Below are 18,444 nucleotides of genomic sequence, written 5' to 3'. Positions count from 1 at the left end.
GGCTTTACGGTCCACCCTCTCACCTGAGAGCAAAGGCAAGCTTGCACAGGGAGGCCAGCAGCAACTCCTGGTGGCTGAAGGCTAGGCAGATGTCCCTCCTCCTGCTCCAGCTAGGAAGCATGTCCCTCCTGGCAGAGGGACAGAGCAGCCATCTGGGAGCGGTAATGCCTTAGATGTGTTGGCAGAGCCCCAGCACTCATCTGTGAGAGCCCTGAGCTCAGATGAAGTTGTTCCTCTGTCCCTGCTTGGGGCCGCCGTGCTGGCTCCAACCAGCAGCCCACTTAGTCTGACTCAACCAGGGCTGGGAGCCGACACCTACAAAGGAGCAACACCAGGACAAGTCTACTCCCTTCACGCCACACCTCGTTTTAAAAAGGTCTACTATATTATGGAGTCATAGAATTCTTGAGGTTCAAAAACACCTCTGAGATCATCAAGTTCAACTGCTAAAACAGGTGTCAGTGCTGCCTGGCTGCAGGGCCTGAGCTCACTGAGTCTTATTTTGTGAGATGCTGTTCCATGCCTTAGCGTGTGTTCAGTCTTGGGCTTATCACTATAGGAAAGACATAAAGGTGCTGGAGCATGACCAGAGAAGGGCAACAAAGCTGGGGAAGGGTCCAGAGCACAAGTCCTATGAGGAGCAGCTGAGGGAGCTGGGGGGTTTTATACTGGAGAAAAGGAGGCCCAGGGAAGACCTTATCACTCTACAACTCCCTGAAAGGAGGGTGTAGCCAGGTGGGATTCTGTCTTTTCTCCCAAGCAACAAGTGACAGGACAGAGGAAATGGCCTCAAGTTGCAGCAGGGGAGGTTTAGATTGGATGTTAGGAGAAATTTCTTTGCTGAAGGGGTGGTCAGGAATTGGAATAGGCTGCCCAGGGAAGTGGTGGAATTATCATCCCTGGAAGGGTTCAAAAAGATGTAGATGTGGCACTCAGGGACTTGGTTTAGCAGTGGGCTTGGCAGCACTGGGTTAATGGTTGGACTTAATGATCTTAGAGGTCTTTTCCAGCCTTAACAATTCCATAGCTCTATGATTCTATGTCCTCGCTGCCTTTCTCCAGACCTCACTGCCCTTTCCTTAACTGCATGGCATGGAGTCCCCAGGCAGAGCCCAATGTCAGGAAAGGAGGATGGAGACAAGCCCCGTGGCAGTAACACAGTAACACCCCCATGGGTTTTGGATGTTACTTGCATGCCCCAGCCCCAAGCACCAGCAGTGCCCCCCTACCTGGGCATCCCGGAGCTCCTCCAGAGGTGCCATGGGGTGCCAAGCCTCGGCTCCTGGAGGCAAAGGAATAACGGTTGGAGGAGATGGAAGGGAGGCAGGGGCGCAGCCTCAAGGACTTAAGAAAGTGGTTCCAAAAATCAGCGGTAAAGGGTGTTTGTCGCTCCGTGGGGACAGCGGGCAGAGGCAGCTGCCTGCATGCTACATCCCGCATCCTCCATCCCGCGCCGTGTCTCTCCAGCAGGAGGCTCTCCTGCCTCGCGAATCCATCGCCCAGCCTCGGGCGGGCTACCCGCGCCACGGTGTCTCTGGCACCCATCTAGGCCTGGCTTTATATATTGAGCCAATTCAGTGACTATTTACCGTGTTAAACAAGTGAAAAGTCCCGCTGTGAGGGGGTTCTCTGCTCTCCCTGGAACGTTCCCCCTTGCGCACAGCCCGGGGAATTCCCTCCTTGTCCATCCTATCGGTGGGGAAAAGCCTCTTCTGAGCATCTTAGCAGGGGTGAGGAAGCACAGGAAGCCACCAAACCATTCCCTCCAGGTTTGGGGCGTGAATTGCTACATATTCTGGAGCAGCACTGCACCTGCGGGATAGGGATCGAGGGCTGCAGGTCACTTAATTAAAAGGCTGCAATTAGCCCTTGTCAGCCGCTTCATGAGATTCCCTGGGTCACCCAGGGTGTGTTTGAAAGGAAGCCCAGGAAAGCTGTGTGTCTTGCCCAGGAGCCAGCAGATTTGGTAGAGGGGAGCAGAACTGCTACCCCAGGTCATGGCCAGGTAAAACGAAGCAAAACCCAGCCAGGATACCTGTGGCTTCAGCAGGAGGTGAGCAGCAGGACAGGGACAAAAGTGGGACTGGAGACCAACACTGCAGCTCCCACCACAGCTCAATCCCATCGGGGAAGGAAATGGCACATTTCAGCTACATTTTGACTGAAAGATGTTTTTTAAATAAATTGGTTAAACTTCTGTTTGTGCATGCCCTGAAACCATTTAAAAGCAGGTAATTTTTGCATGGCTTGGGCTATGGATCAGACTGTGCAGGCAGGCCCAGACATGAATTGCCAGAGTTACCCTGCATTGGGAATTGCACTCAGATGGGAGTGAAATTTTGAGGCCAGTAAAATCCCAAATTAGATCATGATGGCCATTGTAGCACACTGGATCTCATGTCCTATTTCAGCCCAACCATGAGAGGCCTCCATCTGTACATGGACCTTACTGGACACAATTCCACCAGAGCTAATTCAGTGCCATTCATCAGCTCAGCCATCACCCCCACCTCTCCAGGCTGTTTCATGTCCCCGAGGTACAACACAGGCTGGCGATACAGCTTCAGGGTGTGAATTACTTCATCCCCCCAGCCCTGGGATGCACTCATTCACCAGCAGGGAGGTGCTTGGCACCAGCTCCCTCCTCCCAGCAGCACTACCTGGGAGCAGGGTACGTTGTTCACACCCGGGGAGGCTGAGATGAGTTTTGTTTTCAGCCCGGCTTGAATGTGAGAGTCAGAAAATACCAAAGAGCGGGTGAGGAGAATTGCACAGAGGTGTGTTGGCTACAGTGCTGCTTTGATGAGGGTGGTGGCTTAAAATTAATCGTCCTAAAGGACAATAGAGCAGGGAATTTTTCCTACAGCAAATTGACCCCGACTGACTTTCAGCTGTGAAACTGCTTTGAAAAGGATTATTAGTGCCAAGGGAAAAAAAACCAAACCATTTCTCTCTTTGCTTATGCTCAGCCAAGTCTTAAATACAAGCAACTGCCCAAATTCCCCAGATGCCTGTTGGCAAGGGCCAGCTGGGGCCCTTCCTGCTGAGCCAGGTGTGTGGGAGGCAGATGCTCTGCAAGCTGGAAGGCCATTTGCAGTATCTCTGGGGGCTGGTGGCACAGACCCACTGAGCCTGCAAAAGGGGAGTACTGCTTGCTTGTTTACCTTTTGCTTGCCATGCCTAGGCTTTGTTCACCTTCTTTTTGACAGAAGAAAAAGACTCAGAGCAATGCTGGGGCATTGTTCTTCAGGGTGTTAAGGATTTGCCTGTAGGAAAATGTATTTTTTCCCTGAAGCTGGTTGTCCCTTGCTGGAGTAGTCTGCCCAGCTGTCCTTGTTTCAGGTGGGATAGAGTCAATTTTCTTCTAAGTACCTGGTCAATGCTGTGTTCTGGGTTTAGTATGAGAATAACATTGATTACACACTGATATGTTGGCTGTTCTACAGCAGTGCTCACCCTAAATAAAGGACTTTGCAGTGTCCCATGCTCTGCCAGCGAGGAGGTGCACAGAAAGCTTGGAGGGAGTATGGCCAGGATAGCAGAGCCAAACTGGTCAAAATTATGTCCCCTACTACAGAACATCATCCCAGGATATAAAGTGTGAGGAGTTACGCAGAAACAGGCCAATCACTCTTTCGGGATCAGATAAGTATTGGTCCGTGGGTCGTGAGCAATTGTATCATGCATCAGCTGTTTTTCTTAATTTTTTTTTATGTATTGTCATTATTATTTTAATTAGTTTCGGTTATTAAACTGTTCTTATCTCAACCCACAGGTTTGGGGGAAGGGGGTGTTACACTTTTTTTTACTTTTTTTTTTTCCTGATTCTGCTCCCCCACCCACTGGGAATGAGGGGGAGTGAGCAAGCAGTTGTGTGATACTTAATTGACAGCTGGGGCTAAACCATGCCAGCAGCTCATGGTCTAAAATGCTCCCTGAGTACACCTGTGCATTGCTACCCAGGATCCTTCACTTTCCTGGGGTTTGTTTTGCATTCCCTATTATTTAACAAAAGGCCATATTTCTCTTACCCAAAATATTTTGGGATGGGGTATTACTGTCTCTGTCTGGCTCTGTGGGCAATTTTCTGGAGTTTGGCTTGTCATCCTTGTCAGGCTGAGGGGGAGAATTACTCTGACCTGGGGTCCTGCTTAGTATGGGCTTCGTTTGGGCAAATTGCTGACAGTGTCCAGTGTACCAACCAAGGGCATGGAAACAGGGATGGCTGGTGGGTGATGATTATTCCAAGTGCTGTGCATGTGTTTTGTTGGCCACCAAACTCCATCAGTGGCAAAGCAGCTTCACTCTGACAATGAAAATTTCTCTCTCCTCTGTTAAAGGTTATAATCGTGTGCAGCAGCGAGGTCATGTGCCTTGAGATGAAACCTCACCAGCAAAGGAGCAAGGCAAATCAATGGTGCTGAATCTCGCTCCTCAGGCCTTAGAGATATTAATCAGAGAAATTCAGAAATGCATTTGACCCTCTCAGGGATGTGAAGTCTGACTTCACACAAGTGACATATTAAATACAAACTGCATGCAAAGCATAAATATGATTTTGACTTTCTAGCAGAAGAATTGTCAGCTCGTTTTGGTTTGCCCTTGGTTGTAATGCCAGAAACTCTCCCAAGTATGGCTATTCTTGCTGGTGTTAGGAAATATTATCTGTCTTGTTTATCCTCTAAATTGGATGGAAACAGGGATTGCTTCTGCCTTTTTGTTTGTAGTGCTTGCTGATAGCCAGAGAGTCAAATGCTTTTCCTTTATTTTTTTAAAATTTTTACTTTTAATACTTTACTGTAAATGTTGTCACCCCTGTTGCTCCTTTCTCACTAAATTTGTTGATCCCTTTTAAAGGGCTATGCCTCTGACACTGAACAGGGGGTACAGAAACTGCTGGTATTGAGCTGCAGGACATGACCGAAAGCTTCTATTAGTGTTTAAAGGTTTAAAGCTCAGAGTCCATGCTTCCATTTTTACTGTTCAGAAGGAGGTGATACTGCTGACCTCTTAAAAAAAAAAAAAAAAAAAAAAAAAAAAAAAAAAAGAAAAAAAACCTTTTGAAATCAACGTGTTAAAATATTTCCTTTTTTATTAAGATTTCAGGGGGTAAACTAGCTGAAGGGAGGATTCAGTGGTGAGCTCGGTGGGTGGGTGTGTTAAGGAAGAGGTATTTGAAGGAGTTTTTTTTGCTCTTTTTATGAAAACCATTGGAACTGGGAATTGATTGTCCTGGACCACAGGTATGAGATGTGAGAGCACAAGCTGAGCAGGGCTGTGTGGGAGGTACTCTTTGGGACTTTCTTGCTGGAGGGATAGTGGTGGCCAAAGGAGAAGACCAGCAGCTCAGGCTGGGGCAGCATCTCAGCAGGAGAGAACCCCCCAGGACAGGTTATTTCAAGATCGGTGAAGGATGAGGAGCAGGAGCCAGATCTGTGAGCTGCCTGCAGATCTACTGGGTGCCTTTGTTTCCCACATTTGTAAGACATATGTCTCAGTTTTGGAGACAAAATTTTATGAGGAAACGCTCTGGAATGAGCACCTCCTCCAAAGGGAAGGGGCCTCCCCCTTTCCTCTGCCAATGAGACAAATTGATAAAAGCAGGTGAAAGTGAAAAGAAGGAACTGTTTATTAACACAGAACAAAACGGGGGGGGGGGGATGGTAAAAGGAGGGGGTGGGGAGCAAGGGGTCCCTGCAAGCAGGGGGTCCCTGCAAGGAACCAGAAAGGATTGAGTAAAACAATTAGATGTTAACCCCAGAAACTTATCCTCTACCCACACACCTACACACCCACCCACAGCAGAACAGAAAAACTCAAAAATACAACAAATGCCTGGAGAAGAAAAATACACGGGCTGGCAACTGGTGCCCCCAGTCTCCGGGAAGGAGAATGAGAGTTCACACAGCAGCCTGGAGAAGAGCAGATGTGAAAAAAAACCTGTCGATTCTGCAGCGCCGGTCCTCCTCCTCACAGCAGGCGAAGCTGGCAGACCTGTGTGTCCCCTCGCTCAATGGCCTGGCCTTCCTCGGGGTTCGGACCAGCCGGGGCCACCCCGCAGCTCCCCGGACCAGAGAGAAGGGAAGGAAGGTAGGGAGGCCAGGGGGAGGAAAGAAAAAAAAACCTTTTCCCAAGCTAGCGGGAACGAAAAACCACCAAGAAGCAGTGCCCTGGCCCCGGTGCCCTCCCTGCAGAGCACGGCGGAGCGCTGCTGCAGCCAGAGCCGCTGGGCCGAGCCGCTGAACCGACCCGAGCCCGGTCCTGCGGCTCCGGCCCCGCTCCCCGGGTCCGTCTTAAAGATACAGCGGCCTTGGGCACTGAGCGGACGGCTAAGGGACAAGCAGCCTCATCACATCACCCCGGGACAACATAAGAATAGACGGTGTCCTCTAAATTTCTAATACTTTCTATGCGTTTTCAGCCTCCAGTCTCTTGGTCAGTCCCAGTTTGCTGTTCCAACCCCACGGCATTATTCCTGACTCCCACTGAGAGAGGTTGCAATCAGGTCATCTGTTCCTTGGATAATGTTTATATTTCCTTTATTGCTCACTTCTGCAGAACCTTTGATGCTCGGGAGTATTTCCCCTCCTTCCCTGCCTTTTCTCCGTTACTGCTGTAATTCCTTCTGTTTACCTGACTTTGGCTTGTCATGTGGCAAATCATCACATGAAAACAGCTGCAAACAAGATGTGCTTTAAAGAATTGTGCCTTTAAAATAGCTACAATGGAGCAGGATATTTGGAAAAACTTTATATATATATATATATGTGTGTGTGTGTGTGTGTCATGGTTTGACACTGGTTAAAACACCAGGCACCCATGAAAACCATTCACTCACTCACTCCCCTCTGCTATAGCCAAGCAGAGGAAGGGAAAAAAAACAAAGGGCTCATGAGTTGAGATAAGGATTGGGAGAAAACATTCTAAAGGCAAAACAGGCTCAAATTTAAAGGTATAAAGTAAATTTATTATTAACAGAGTAAGAGGAGGATAATGAGAAGTAAAATAAGCCTTCCCAGCCCCTCCCTCTTTCCCACTGTCACCGAAGGGAGACAGGGCATGGATGGGGAGGGGGTGTGAGTATTGGTCAGTTCATTACCAGAGATCTTTTTCAGGTCGCTCAGGGAGAGGAGTCTTTTCTTTCTGCTATGCCGTGAGTCCCCCCCACGGGCAAAACAGTTTTCCCAGAACTGCTGTGACATGGGTCACCAGTCCGTCCACGAGGTGCAGTCTTTTAAGGATAGGCTGCTCTAGTTTGGAAGCAAGGGCTTTCTCTATCTCTGGAAGCCAGGGCCTTCTCTCTCTATTCAGGTCCCCCACTGGATTTTATCTTGTCCTGGGTTGAGGTGTATTCTATTACCATCCTCATGAGCTGTTGAAATCAGGTGGGGCAGCGTTTCCTTGCCTCCTCCCCCCAGACTACCTTGCTGTTAATGGCCCATCATTGTCCTGCCACATGACTCAGAGATAACTCCCTCCAGACTATCTTCTGTTAATGAGCCTAATCAACACTTGGCCTCATGACTCATTACCCCATTGTGAGATGCTCCACCCAGAGGGAGGAACCAAGCATCCCATCATGGATATAATCTGAGACTGAACACCAGAGACAACCCTTCTCCACTGGATTTCCACAGGACACGAGCTACACAGCTACCACTGGACTTTCTGAGGAAGAGCAGACATTTTTTCTACAGGATCACCGCTTCAGAGGACCGCAACCACCATTCTACCAGACTGCTACCACCACCCTGCCTAATAGGGACTCAGGTTGTATCTTGACTCTGTCAGTTTGAACCAGTGTTCTCTTTTAGTTTTTTTTTTTCCTTTTCTTTAATTTTCCCATTAAATTGTTATTCTGACTTGGTGCCTCCCACTGGTTTGTTTTCAAACTAGTACACATCTTTTCTTGCCTCCACTTGCTTCGGTGTGGGCACCTTTCCCATGGGCTACAAGTGGAATTCTGCATCCCCCGTGGACTTCATAGATTACAGGGGGACAGACTATTTCACCATAGTCTTCACAGACTATGACTTCATAGTCTTCATCATGACTTGCAGAAGAATTTCAACTCTGATGATTAGAGCACCTCCGCCCCCTCTTTCTTTCCACTGACCTTGGTGCCACAATGTCTTTCTCCACGTGTTCTCACTTACTCCTCTTTTCTCCAACTAGAAGAAAAATTGCTGTTTGTAGGTATCATTATCAACAAGTTTCACTAATTCAAAGATTCTTGCAGCATCTCACAGTGCCAAGAGGTTGATCTCATCTAGGTCCCATGTCAGAGAATTGCTCGCCATGTTTCTGTGCTGCCGGCCACGTGGACCCTCCATCACTGCGTGGGTGGTGGTGGCTGCCGTGGCACTGGCACCATTCAGCACCTCCCTTCATGCAGGGCACCAGGAAGGAGAAGCCACTGCCCTTGTCCTTCTGCCTGCACCATGGCTGGGCTAGGGGTGGCCAGGCAGACAAAGCTCACTGTGGGCCACGCCGCAATGGCCATGGTGGCCGCGTGGTTGCCTGCAGTGCTGGGATGCCCCCAGCAGCGGCAGCTTGCCACCCCTGGGAAAAAACTGCCTGCACATGTCACCATTGTACCAAGAAACGGCAAGAATCACGACAGAGGTCCAAGGAGAAATGGAATTATTTTATTTTAATTACAAGCTGGGTTATATAACTTGGTTCGCAAGAGAGCATGATACAATTGGTCCCTTGATCAACCACCCTCTAGAATGATAGGTGGAGGTTCCACAATGCCCACTCAAAATATTTTCTCTAGTGTACCAAAAACAATAGTTGGAAAACAAGTTTGCACCTGTGAGATAAAGTTTTGGTTTACAAAAATCTCAAACTGTTTCTCAGCTAGCTTGCATGAGAAAGAAAAATTTCACAGGATGCTGCAGCAGCTGGAAAATTCTTCTGCTCCTAGCTTTTTAGTATCCACACGTGCACTGTTTGGATTTGCTTCTTAAATATGTCTTCACAGAGGTGTTACCAAACTCTTTCATTGGGCCAGCAGCATGTCCATCTTCAGAACCATCAGCGATTGGCTCTGCTGGACATGGTGGAAGTTTGCAGCAGCTTCTCACAGAAGCCACTTTTGTGGCCCTTCCCCCCTGCTAAAAACCAGGCCATGCCAAATCAGCACAGTATGATACCTGATATGATGTAGTTCAGCTTGCAAAACAGAAGCAAGGAGGAGGAAAGAAGGGGCAGGACATGCATGTGGCAGTGAGATGATGTTGTTGCAGGAGAACTGGGAGCGAGACTGGGGAGGGAACAGCGGCTGCTGCTCAGTTATATGTCAAGAGCAGTGGCTTGGATAGGGGAAAGTACAGGAAGAGGAAGCCCAGGCAATGATGGCTCAGCCTGCTCATCTCAACAAGTGTTTGGCTTTGTTTATGCAAGGAACTCCAGAGTGATTCTGGAGTGCACGTGTTCATGGAACAGGTGTGAAAAGAAAACTGGGAAAGGAGCTTGGAAAATGTACCTGAATGGCTGTAGCTTTATGTTGCCAGTGCTAGCAATCCCAGAAAATTGCCCAGCTTGTTCCTTGTGCTGCAGAGGAGTGGTGCCACTGGGCCCAGAGTTGGTGCTGCCGATGCAACCACTGAAGCTGGAAGGGAAGTGCCAACTCCTCCATGCAGGTCCTGAGACCACCACGTGGAAAGGTTCATCCTCCTCCTGCTGTCCCAGCGCAAGAGAAAATTGCCTCCACCAGTCAGGCCTCCTGCTGCTGATGCACACATCTGGGAAACCAGATAAATATGAGCATCATCCAAACCAAGCCAACAGGGAGGTTCAGGGACTGTACAGGCCTTCCAGTGTCTTTTCCAGTACCTTTTTTTTTTTTTTTTTTTCCCAGAGAGCAGTCTCTTGAAAGCATTTTAATTAGTCCACAAAGGATAAGGGCAGGAGTCCTCTCTAGAGTGTCCCTCCGAGGTACTCTGGCCATGAGCTGGCAGCACATTGCTGGTCAAAGGCAGCCTGGCTGCTTTGCTGTATTTTGAAGTGCATTTTTTCTTCTTTCCTTTTAGTGCAAGTTCTCAGCTGTTCATATTCTGATCACACAAGAGGAGCTATTTTCTGCAGCAACAACTTTCTGTGCTGGCTGTGCTCAGGCAACTCTGGCCAGGTGTTTGATTATCACAAAAAAGGTGCAGAAAAAGATGGTTCTCTAGGATATATATGAATGAATTTGAAGTACAGTGGAGTTTTTTGATTGGGAATTTTTTTGCCACTCATCTTGGGGAGCTGCCATGGGCAGAAGAGCCACGGCTGCCATGAGAGCTGGCTCCTGGGGTGGAGCTGGAAATGACACTGGGGTTCATGTTAGCTGGTGTTCTGTGTCTGCTTTGAGCACTTCTAGTCAGTCCTCAGAAAACCAATATCTCCTATGAGAAGCACCTAGAGAGTCATAAATACTGTAGGATACTAAGCACTTTCTACCCTCATTAAAGATGGATATGAAAATGGGTGTTAGTTTGTTTTGTAGAGAAAGCTTAAGGGATGTGTAAAATGCCATTGCAGAAAACAGTCATTTCGTTATTTACTTCTGCCTGAGATAAAGCCATGGAAGATGTGAGACCTAAAAGCAATGAAAGGAAATAACATAATGCAATATCCTATTGATCTGTGGGATTTGCTACTGCTTAAGATGATGGCACCACAAGTAATATCTGTAGTTGAGCTAACTAGAACTAAAATAATTATAGGATGGAAATAAACCAGGACAAAAACTCCTTAGGGCTTAAAGCTTTCTGCTTGTCACTTGTTGGCTGATGGGGTCCAGAGGTTTCTGCCATTCCTGTGAATTACTGCAGTGCCCAGTTACATGTGCTATGAGTGTTCTGTGCCTCACTCTGGAGCCACTGGTAACATTTCCCTGGGCAGGCTGAGTGCCAGGTCCTTGCCTGACAGAAATCGATGTAGTGCTGCTGACTCTGGAAACAGCCTCCCCCTGCCACAGGCTCAGTCAGCTCCCTCTCACCCCAGCACCAGTAGGGAGCTCACTCATGAAATATAATCAGAATATGTCCAGGTAAGAGGGAAAGAAATGAAGGAAAACCCTGCTTCTGCTAGGGGAATAAACAGCCTGGCATCCCAAAGCAAGTCAGGGAACAAGGTGCTGAGACTTGGATAGCATAAGGTAGCAGAGAAGGTGTGATCAGTAGCACCATGACAATAAGTGTGGGAGACAGAGGAGTAGAAACTCCTGCAATTAAAGGAGGCTTTGATTTGCAACCCTGGAAGAGACTAGGTCTGGCTTAATTGACAGAGATTTGTGGACTTTAAGCAACAGGATTACAAACTTGTGTTCCTATCATTATAAGTAAAATTGTACATTGGGTGTTTTGGTGAAGGGTTTTAAAATATAATAGTGTGATTTTATATAGTTTAAGTTAAGAAAGTAGATGGTATAAGAGAGACAACTGTGTGTACGTGACATAAGAAGTTATTGGTCAAGACATAGCTGCATTGCAGTGAGAAGTGCCACAGGTGATAGGTCATTAATCTAAAACAAAGTGTCATTTTAAGTATCTATTGGATTAGAAAGTTATAAATTATGATGTAACCCTAAATCTTGTGACTAGTCGCCATTACTCGGATGTTGTGAAATCTCACACCTCGACTGATGCGTTTGTTATTTTAAACAATAAATTCGTGTAGTTGCATAGTCCCATCCCTTAAAGTTATTTTCCTCCGACACGTGAAAGTGCAAGAAACGGACAAATAAGTAAATGATTCATGTTAATTATGGTGTGTTATGGATCTGTAGTGGAGAGCATTTTTCTTAATTCCAAGCCCTAGTTAATACATGGCTGTAATCACTAGCCCAGCAAACCCAGGTGACACACAGAACCAGCGTGAGAGCTAGGGGACAGGTGACAGTAAGGAGATAGCTCGACCTTTCCCTAAGCACCATTGCTCTGTGCACTAGAACAGCTTACTGTGGTGGATTCTGCTAAAATAGCTTTTATTTCTTCCTTTTTCAGGGTGAAGAGAGGGTCAGGTTCTTCAGAAGTTGGGGGGTGTACTCACCACCCTTACAGAGCTTCCAGGGTACCCATGTCCAGGCTGGGTACTGAAATGCCTTGCTGTCTGTTTGAAGTAATAGGTAACAATTTAGATGATTTCTTTTCATGATGCAGCAAAGTTTCCATTACACTTCAGGCCAAATATGTTTTCTGCAATTAGAAAGAAAAAAATAAAAATAAAATCCAGTGACTGGAGGAACCAGGGAATTTTTTCAAGGGAAGGTTTGACTACTTTAACTGGCATTAAAGATTGATGAGGACTTAGGTTGCATCATCTTGCATAAGGGAAACCTGGCTCACAGGAATAGCTTCTTCTCCAGTGATGTGCTGCTTCAGCAGGCAGGTCTTGGAGATGACACAGGGATTTAAAAACAAGCCCTTAAAGTTACGACATCAGCCCTCTGTGAAGTGATGCATAACCGTTATTAATGAGAACAAGGCAGTCCACAAAAGACTGATGCTTTTCCTCCTGCATCCCCATTTTCTTCCCCCAACCCCAATATCCATCTGTACCCTTGGATCTTACCAAATAGTCGTTAAGCAGAGCTGTGGGTCTTCTCTTCACAGTAACAACTGGTCAGGAGACCAGGTGGGAGCTGAGACTTGCGCCATGGACTTTCACACAGGCAGGGAAATGGGCTTCAGTTAAATACTCATAGGACTGGCTGTGGAAAAAAGCCTTAAAATTTGTCTTCTGGGTTTTCAGCTGCACATCTAGGAGCAGGAGCTCATAAAGCTCTGTGTTTTTATCCACCAGCCCAAAAAGGTGTGATGGAAATATTCCTGTCAGAGCCAGGTAAGACAATTTCCCTTTCCATTCCTAATATCCCCTTATGTTGCCATAATACCTCGTTTTCCATGTTTACTTGCTTTTCTAAAGAGAACCCCAAAGGCAGGTAAACAAAATCCTTTGCCTGTTTTGACTCCCTTTTCCTCTCGTGTGATGTTTCAGCACAGCTTTGAACAGGGCTCTGGTATCAGCCCACAGGGATTTCTGCCATCTCCATAGCGCAGGGTCTGAGTCATACTCTAAAAATAGCCAGGAAAATGTCAGCCCAGCCAAAGTCATTGGCGGATTAACAAGGAATTTTCATGATTCTACCTACCTCCAGATATGCTCCTGATCTTAAATATGGAGCTGGGCTTTTAAAAAATAAATAAATGTATACGAAATTATGGGTAGTGAGTTAAAAAAAACCCAGACTGTTAGAGGTAATGCAGAAACAGCTTTCTTTATCCTCCCCAGGAAAGGATGTGATTAGCAAAGGGCTAGAGGGACTGTCTGGCTGGAAATGCAGTGTGTCCTTTCTAGCAAGAAAAATGAGAAATTAAAAACTGGACAGGGCTAAAGATGAAGCAAATCTTTTGCCCTTGTGAGCAATGTGGTACTGTGACTGTGGTCTTTGTGGAAGTAGGAATGTCTGGGGAGAACCATAAGCCAGGCTCTGGGACACGGTGGATGATCAGCCATGGTGCCTGTGCCCAGCTGTGGGAGCTTGTCAGGCAGAGGAGTGTGGAAAGCCCCTTGACAGGAGGAGTTGCACTTGCCCAAAGGGGCAGATCTGCTTTACCAGGACTGATGCAGTTAAAATCTCCCTCCAGCACCAGTGTGCAGTGTCATTCAATGCCTGTGGATGAGCAGCTGGTCTCTGAGCTGTGGTTAGGCAGGGGAGCTGGGCCAGAGGTGCTGATGGAAGCAGGGAAGAACATCCCAGTGCCAGAAACATCTTTCTGCTGCAAGTGCTGAGGGTGTACCTGAAAGACCATCTGGCAGCAGCTCCATCAATAGCCTTGGAAAATAAATAAAATGAAACTAATTTCTCTAAAAGCCGATGTGGTGCCAGAGCAGGTGCTGAACCACTGCAGCAGCACCCTGGTGTGGCCACGCGTTCCCTTGGGCCAGGCACAGCAAATGCTTTGTTGTCCAAGTGTGGTACAGGCAAACCTGAAGTACCTCATATGAAGAAACAAGGGAATGAATTGACAGTGAGCAGATTGGGCACTGGTGCCTGACAGCTACTGCCAGATAATGCTTTGCTGGCAGAGTTACCTGTTCCCATTAATTAATTCTGGAAAAGTTTTTGCTCCTTGTTGCTGATTTCTTACATGGGACTCAGCCAAAGGCTGCTACCCCATGAGCAAAAGGAGAAGAGGAGGCATGCCCAGATGTGGCCAACCTATTGGAAACAGCAAGGACAAGGGTGGGGATGCCAAAACCCTGTCCAGTAAATTGATCTGCTTTGTGTGCCAGGCAGGGAGCATTGCTTTGCTGCAGCTTTGGCAGTCCCTTCACATCCCCTTGTGAGCTCCTCACCAGTGCTTGGGATACTGGGAGTCAGGACCAAAACAACAAAAGTGTGAATGAGCACACTGCCCCTGCACAGAGTCCCTGAGTCATTCATTCAAGTAAATAAGCTTTTCTATACATGTTTTCAGGCAGTGTGTATGTTAAGTTACATGAAAAGATGTCTTGCTAGGGCTAGTAGCTAAATGAAATTGCCATTAATGACAAGGAAGTGAGGGGGAAAGATTTTAGCCTGATATTTCTGAGGTGCTTTCCTTTAAAAGAGGAAGGAAATGACACTCTTTGACAGACCTCGGCATGCTTGATGCAGCACAGAAGGATGCTCTCTGCAGGTATGTCCTGCAAATAGCTTTTCCACCTCAGAAGTCATTGCCTTCTCCCTGCACAGCTCTGGTGGGAAAATGAAGGTGAAATCACATAAAAGAAACAGTGCTGGAGTGGGGCACCCCTGTGAGAGGTCCTGCTGCCTACATGGCATGGATGTGCCTTTGCATCCAGCCGAGTAGATGCTCATGGGGATGCTGTGACATCCCTGGCATCATTCCCTGTGCTCACCCTATAAAGACTGACCCGTGGTATTGCCTGAGTCAGTGGCTGGGAGGGCTGAGGGGCACCCATCAGAAAAGGGGTCACATTGACACCCAGTGGTGCTGCAGCGGTGTCTTGACTGATGTCTGATGTCTTTGTAGGAACAGATTCTTTCCCATACAGGTTCTTGTTCCTCCTGAGCTCACTGCCTCACTCCTTTGAAATTTAAGGTCACTGACCCATGGAGGAACTACCTTCTTGTCAGCTTGCTGAGCTTCACAGATGAGTGAGCACTGCCTCCAAGGCTGATACTCAGCTGCTGGGCATGCAGAACAGTCAGGATGTGCAATGTGCTCTCCTGGATCCCTCCTTTACGAGGTAGAGGTTTTCATTTCTTGCAGAGGAAGGATAACTCCTCTCCAAATGCACCTCCCTCACTGTGCAGTGCAGAAAGCTTAATGTGTCTCAGTGAGGGAAGAGGGAAGACAGGGTTGACCCTGTCTTTAGATGTCTCTGGTTCACAGTGCCATAGAAAGCTATATTTTCATGCTAAGTGGAGTGGCCCCCCTTTTCCAACTCATACCCAGGTTTAGGTGCTATTGGAGATAGAAGAGAGGTGAGAGAACAGCGATGTGCTTCACAAAGAGGATGCAGAGGTGGGGGCAGATAGATTGCTTAATGCATTCTGAAATCTAGATCCAGAGCAAGGGCAAGGCTGTGGATCAAGCAGCACAGCAAAGCCCATGGAAGTGACCTGGCTGTTGTTTGAACTAATGTAATTGTTTAAAAGAGGTTTAAACATTCAAAGGGATGAAGTGTTCAATCTGTCTCTGATGCTGCTTACCACTGAAATATATGCTATAAAAAAGAAAATATTTCTGCCAAGTGACTTGTAAATAAGTATTCTTTCATGACCTCTGAGCTTTAGGAGATGCATTTTTATAAGCTGGATAAATGCAAATTAGCAATAATGGTTCCCTGATTTGTCAGTCCTTCCTCTTGCACTGAGGACAGTGGAGATGCAGCAGATAATGGGGAGTGCAGCAGTTTATCTATGCTAGGAGAGGCCTCTTCCTTCTCAATAATCAAAGAATAATTTTTCATGCCCATGCTGGTGTCGTAATATGCTCCCACCATCCATCAGTGTTCCCCTGCACTGTAGCCCCATCTGTCATCCCTCATAAATAAGTTTGAGAGATGCAATTTGTTAAGCAGGCAGTGCAGCTTTATCGAATAAATATTTCAGGACCATAGACAATAAAGCAGAGTGAGGCATGAATGAAAATCTCCTCCATGAAAATATCCTACAGATATTTTATACTATTCTGGCCATTACCAGACCACCTTCCATGTGAACATGTGGGTAAACATCTGGAAAAAAATGTGGGCACCCCTGGTTACAAAGGCCATTAGCAGAAAGGGAGACTGTCCATGTTGGCACATGTGAACACAAAACACCAAGTTTTGAATATAGATCATCGTAATCCAGAGACACATCTGAAATAGACCAGCATAAATCTGTTGATGTGTTGATTTGCACCAGGTGGAAGCTAGTGTTTTCTTCCCCATGGTGTCACTCTGTTTTCATCCTGGTCTGGGGTCTACTGATTGGTAATCAAAGGAAAAAATCCCAAACCTTGAAATTATTCCTGCTCCCATGTTCATGAACTAAGATGCAGCTGCTAAAGTATCATTTGGAAATACTTTTAATAGCAATGATTTTTAATTTTGTCCTTCTTCAAAACACAGTCTACACATGAAAATTAAGGTGGTTCATGGGAGGTGTGGATTTATACTGCAATATTTGTATTTGAAGGATTCATTGGAGCATAATCTTATTCTGGGAGGAAAAAAGTAGGCGCTTAATCCAGATCAATATAATTCACTTTCAGACTTAAGCTTGAAGAAGTTGAATTGGTCTTAAATGTGTCTGAGGAGTTAGTTTGGAATTATTACACAGGTTATCTGTTATACTGGAGTTTCATTCTTTGAACAGATTACCAGATTCCACTGATTATTTTTCCCCCCACCTTTTTTCTCCTCCTCCTTCTCCAATTACTTTGATACTCAGCTACTAAAAAGCAGACAAGAAATGCTGAGAGAGTGACCTAGAGCTGGCAGCCAGCCCTTGAAAACCTCACTAGGTCAGAACAATGTTTCCTTAGCACTGGTTTTTCCTGCTTTCTGGAACTACTACTGGCACTTTATTATCAAGATGATCAGAAGGTAAATGCCTCTACAAATTGTCTAGGTTTGGGTTTTACTTGGTTTTTAACAGGAAATGTGGTGGAAACAGATGCCTAACTCTTTTGCACATTATCCACCTGTGACTGGGACTCCTGTTTCTTGTATATGTTAAATGTCATGGACTGACTGCATCACCCTCTCAATATCCTGATGATGGTCTGCAGAGAAGTGCTCTCTCAAGGTCCTTCTGCATTAGAAATGCATATTGATCCAAGTGAGACACAACTCAAAGCTTAAACAGAATTTACTTTGTTGATTGTCATCTATTACAGATGATTACCGAGGGTGGTTCTGATTCACGGATCCCTTCAGTGTTGTTCTTAACCCAGGTTGTGTTTGATGTCTGAAGATGTCAGAACTTTCCTTTATATTTGGGACACTGGGGACTCTCACAGATTTGAATGAAGGGTATTAGATATTTTTGCAGGCATAAACAGAGGTTGGGGTCTAAAGCTTAGAGCCAACTGCTGAAACTTGAAGGTTTGGCTCCAAGAGGCATTTTCAACTACATGATCAATTTTTACAAAAACAATCACAGAACTCTTAGGTGTACTAGTTTGAAAGCAAACCAGTGGGAGATTGCAAGTCAGAACTACAATTTAACAGGAAAATTAAAATAAAGGCAATAGTACATAAACACTGGCTTAAACTGACAAGGAGTCAGAACATAACCTGACACCCTGTTGGTCAGGGTGGTGGCAGCAGTCTGATAAAATGGTGGCTACAGTCCTGTTGGTGTGATGGATGTGGTGCTGTTGAAGCAGTGATCCTGTAGAAGGGTCTGGTCTTTCTCTGGAGGTGCAGTGGTGGGTATCAAGCTCCTTTCCTCTGGAAATCCAGTGGTAATGCTGCCTATGGTGTTGCAAGCCTCCAATTATAGCCAGGTAGGAATGTTTGGTTCCTCCCCCTGGGCGGAGCATCTCACAATGGGATGATGTAATTCCATGAGTCACTCTGTGAGACCTTGATGGCCCATTAGAGGAGATAGCTCTCCAGAGGGAGTTATCAGGGATGAGTCACAGAGAAGATAAAGAACACTGCCCCCTATATCTTAATACCTTACATAGATGGTAATAGAATATATTCTTTTTGTTACATCTTACATTGTAACCTAATACATGAGGGTTGGAAGGGACCTCTGGAGGTCATATAGTCCAACCCCCCTGCCAAGGCAGGGTCACCCACAGCAGGTTACAGAGGAATGTGTCCAGGTGGGCTTGGAATGTCTCCAGAGAGGGAGATTCCACAACCTCCCTGGGCAGCCTGTTTCAGTGCTCTGCTACCTTCATGTTGAGGTGGAACTTCTTGTGTTTCAGTTTATGGCCA

At 46.5% G+C, this 18,444-nt stretch overlaps 1 long non-coding RNA gene across 1 annotated transcript; it reads left to right on the top strand.

The window, feature by feature from the left end:
• The first annotated feature begins 3,103 nt into the window (after positions 1–3,103).
• On the top strand, positions 3,104–5,062 carry LOC138108955 (uncharacterized). Its single transcript, XR_011150159.1, has 3 exons — positions 3,104–3,342; positions 3,450–3,655; positions 4,341–5,062. It is a non-coding gene; the product is annotated as an uncharacterized lncRNA (long non-coding RNA).
• The last annotated feature ends 13,382 nt before the right edge of the window (positions 5,063–18,444 follow it).

The sequence above is a fragment of the Aphelocoma coerulescens genome, chromosome 4 (assembly GCF_041296385.1).
Source record: "Aphelocoma coerulescens isolate FSJ_1873_10779 chromosome 4, UR_Acoe_1.0, whole genome shotgun sequence".
In the NCBI taxonomy this organism is placed as follows: domain Eukaryota; kingdom Metazoa; phylum Chordata; class Aves; order Passeriformes; family Corvidae; genus Aphelocoma; species Aphelocoma coerulescens.
The sequence above is the reverse complement of the archived record's forward strand: the minus strand, read 5'-3'. Positions and strand labels throughout refer to the sequence as shown.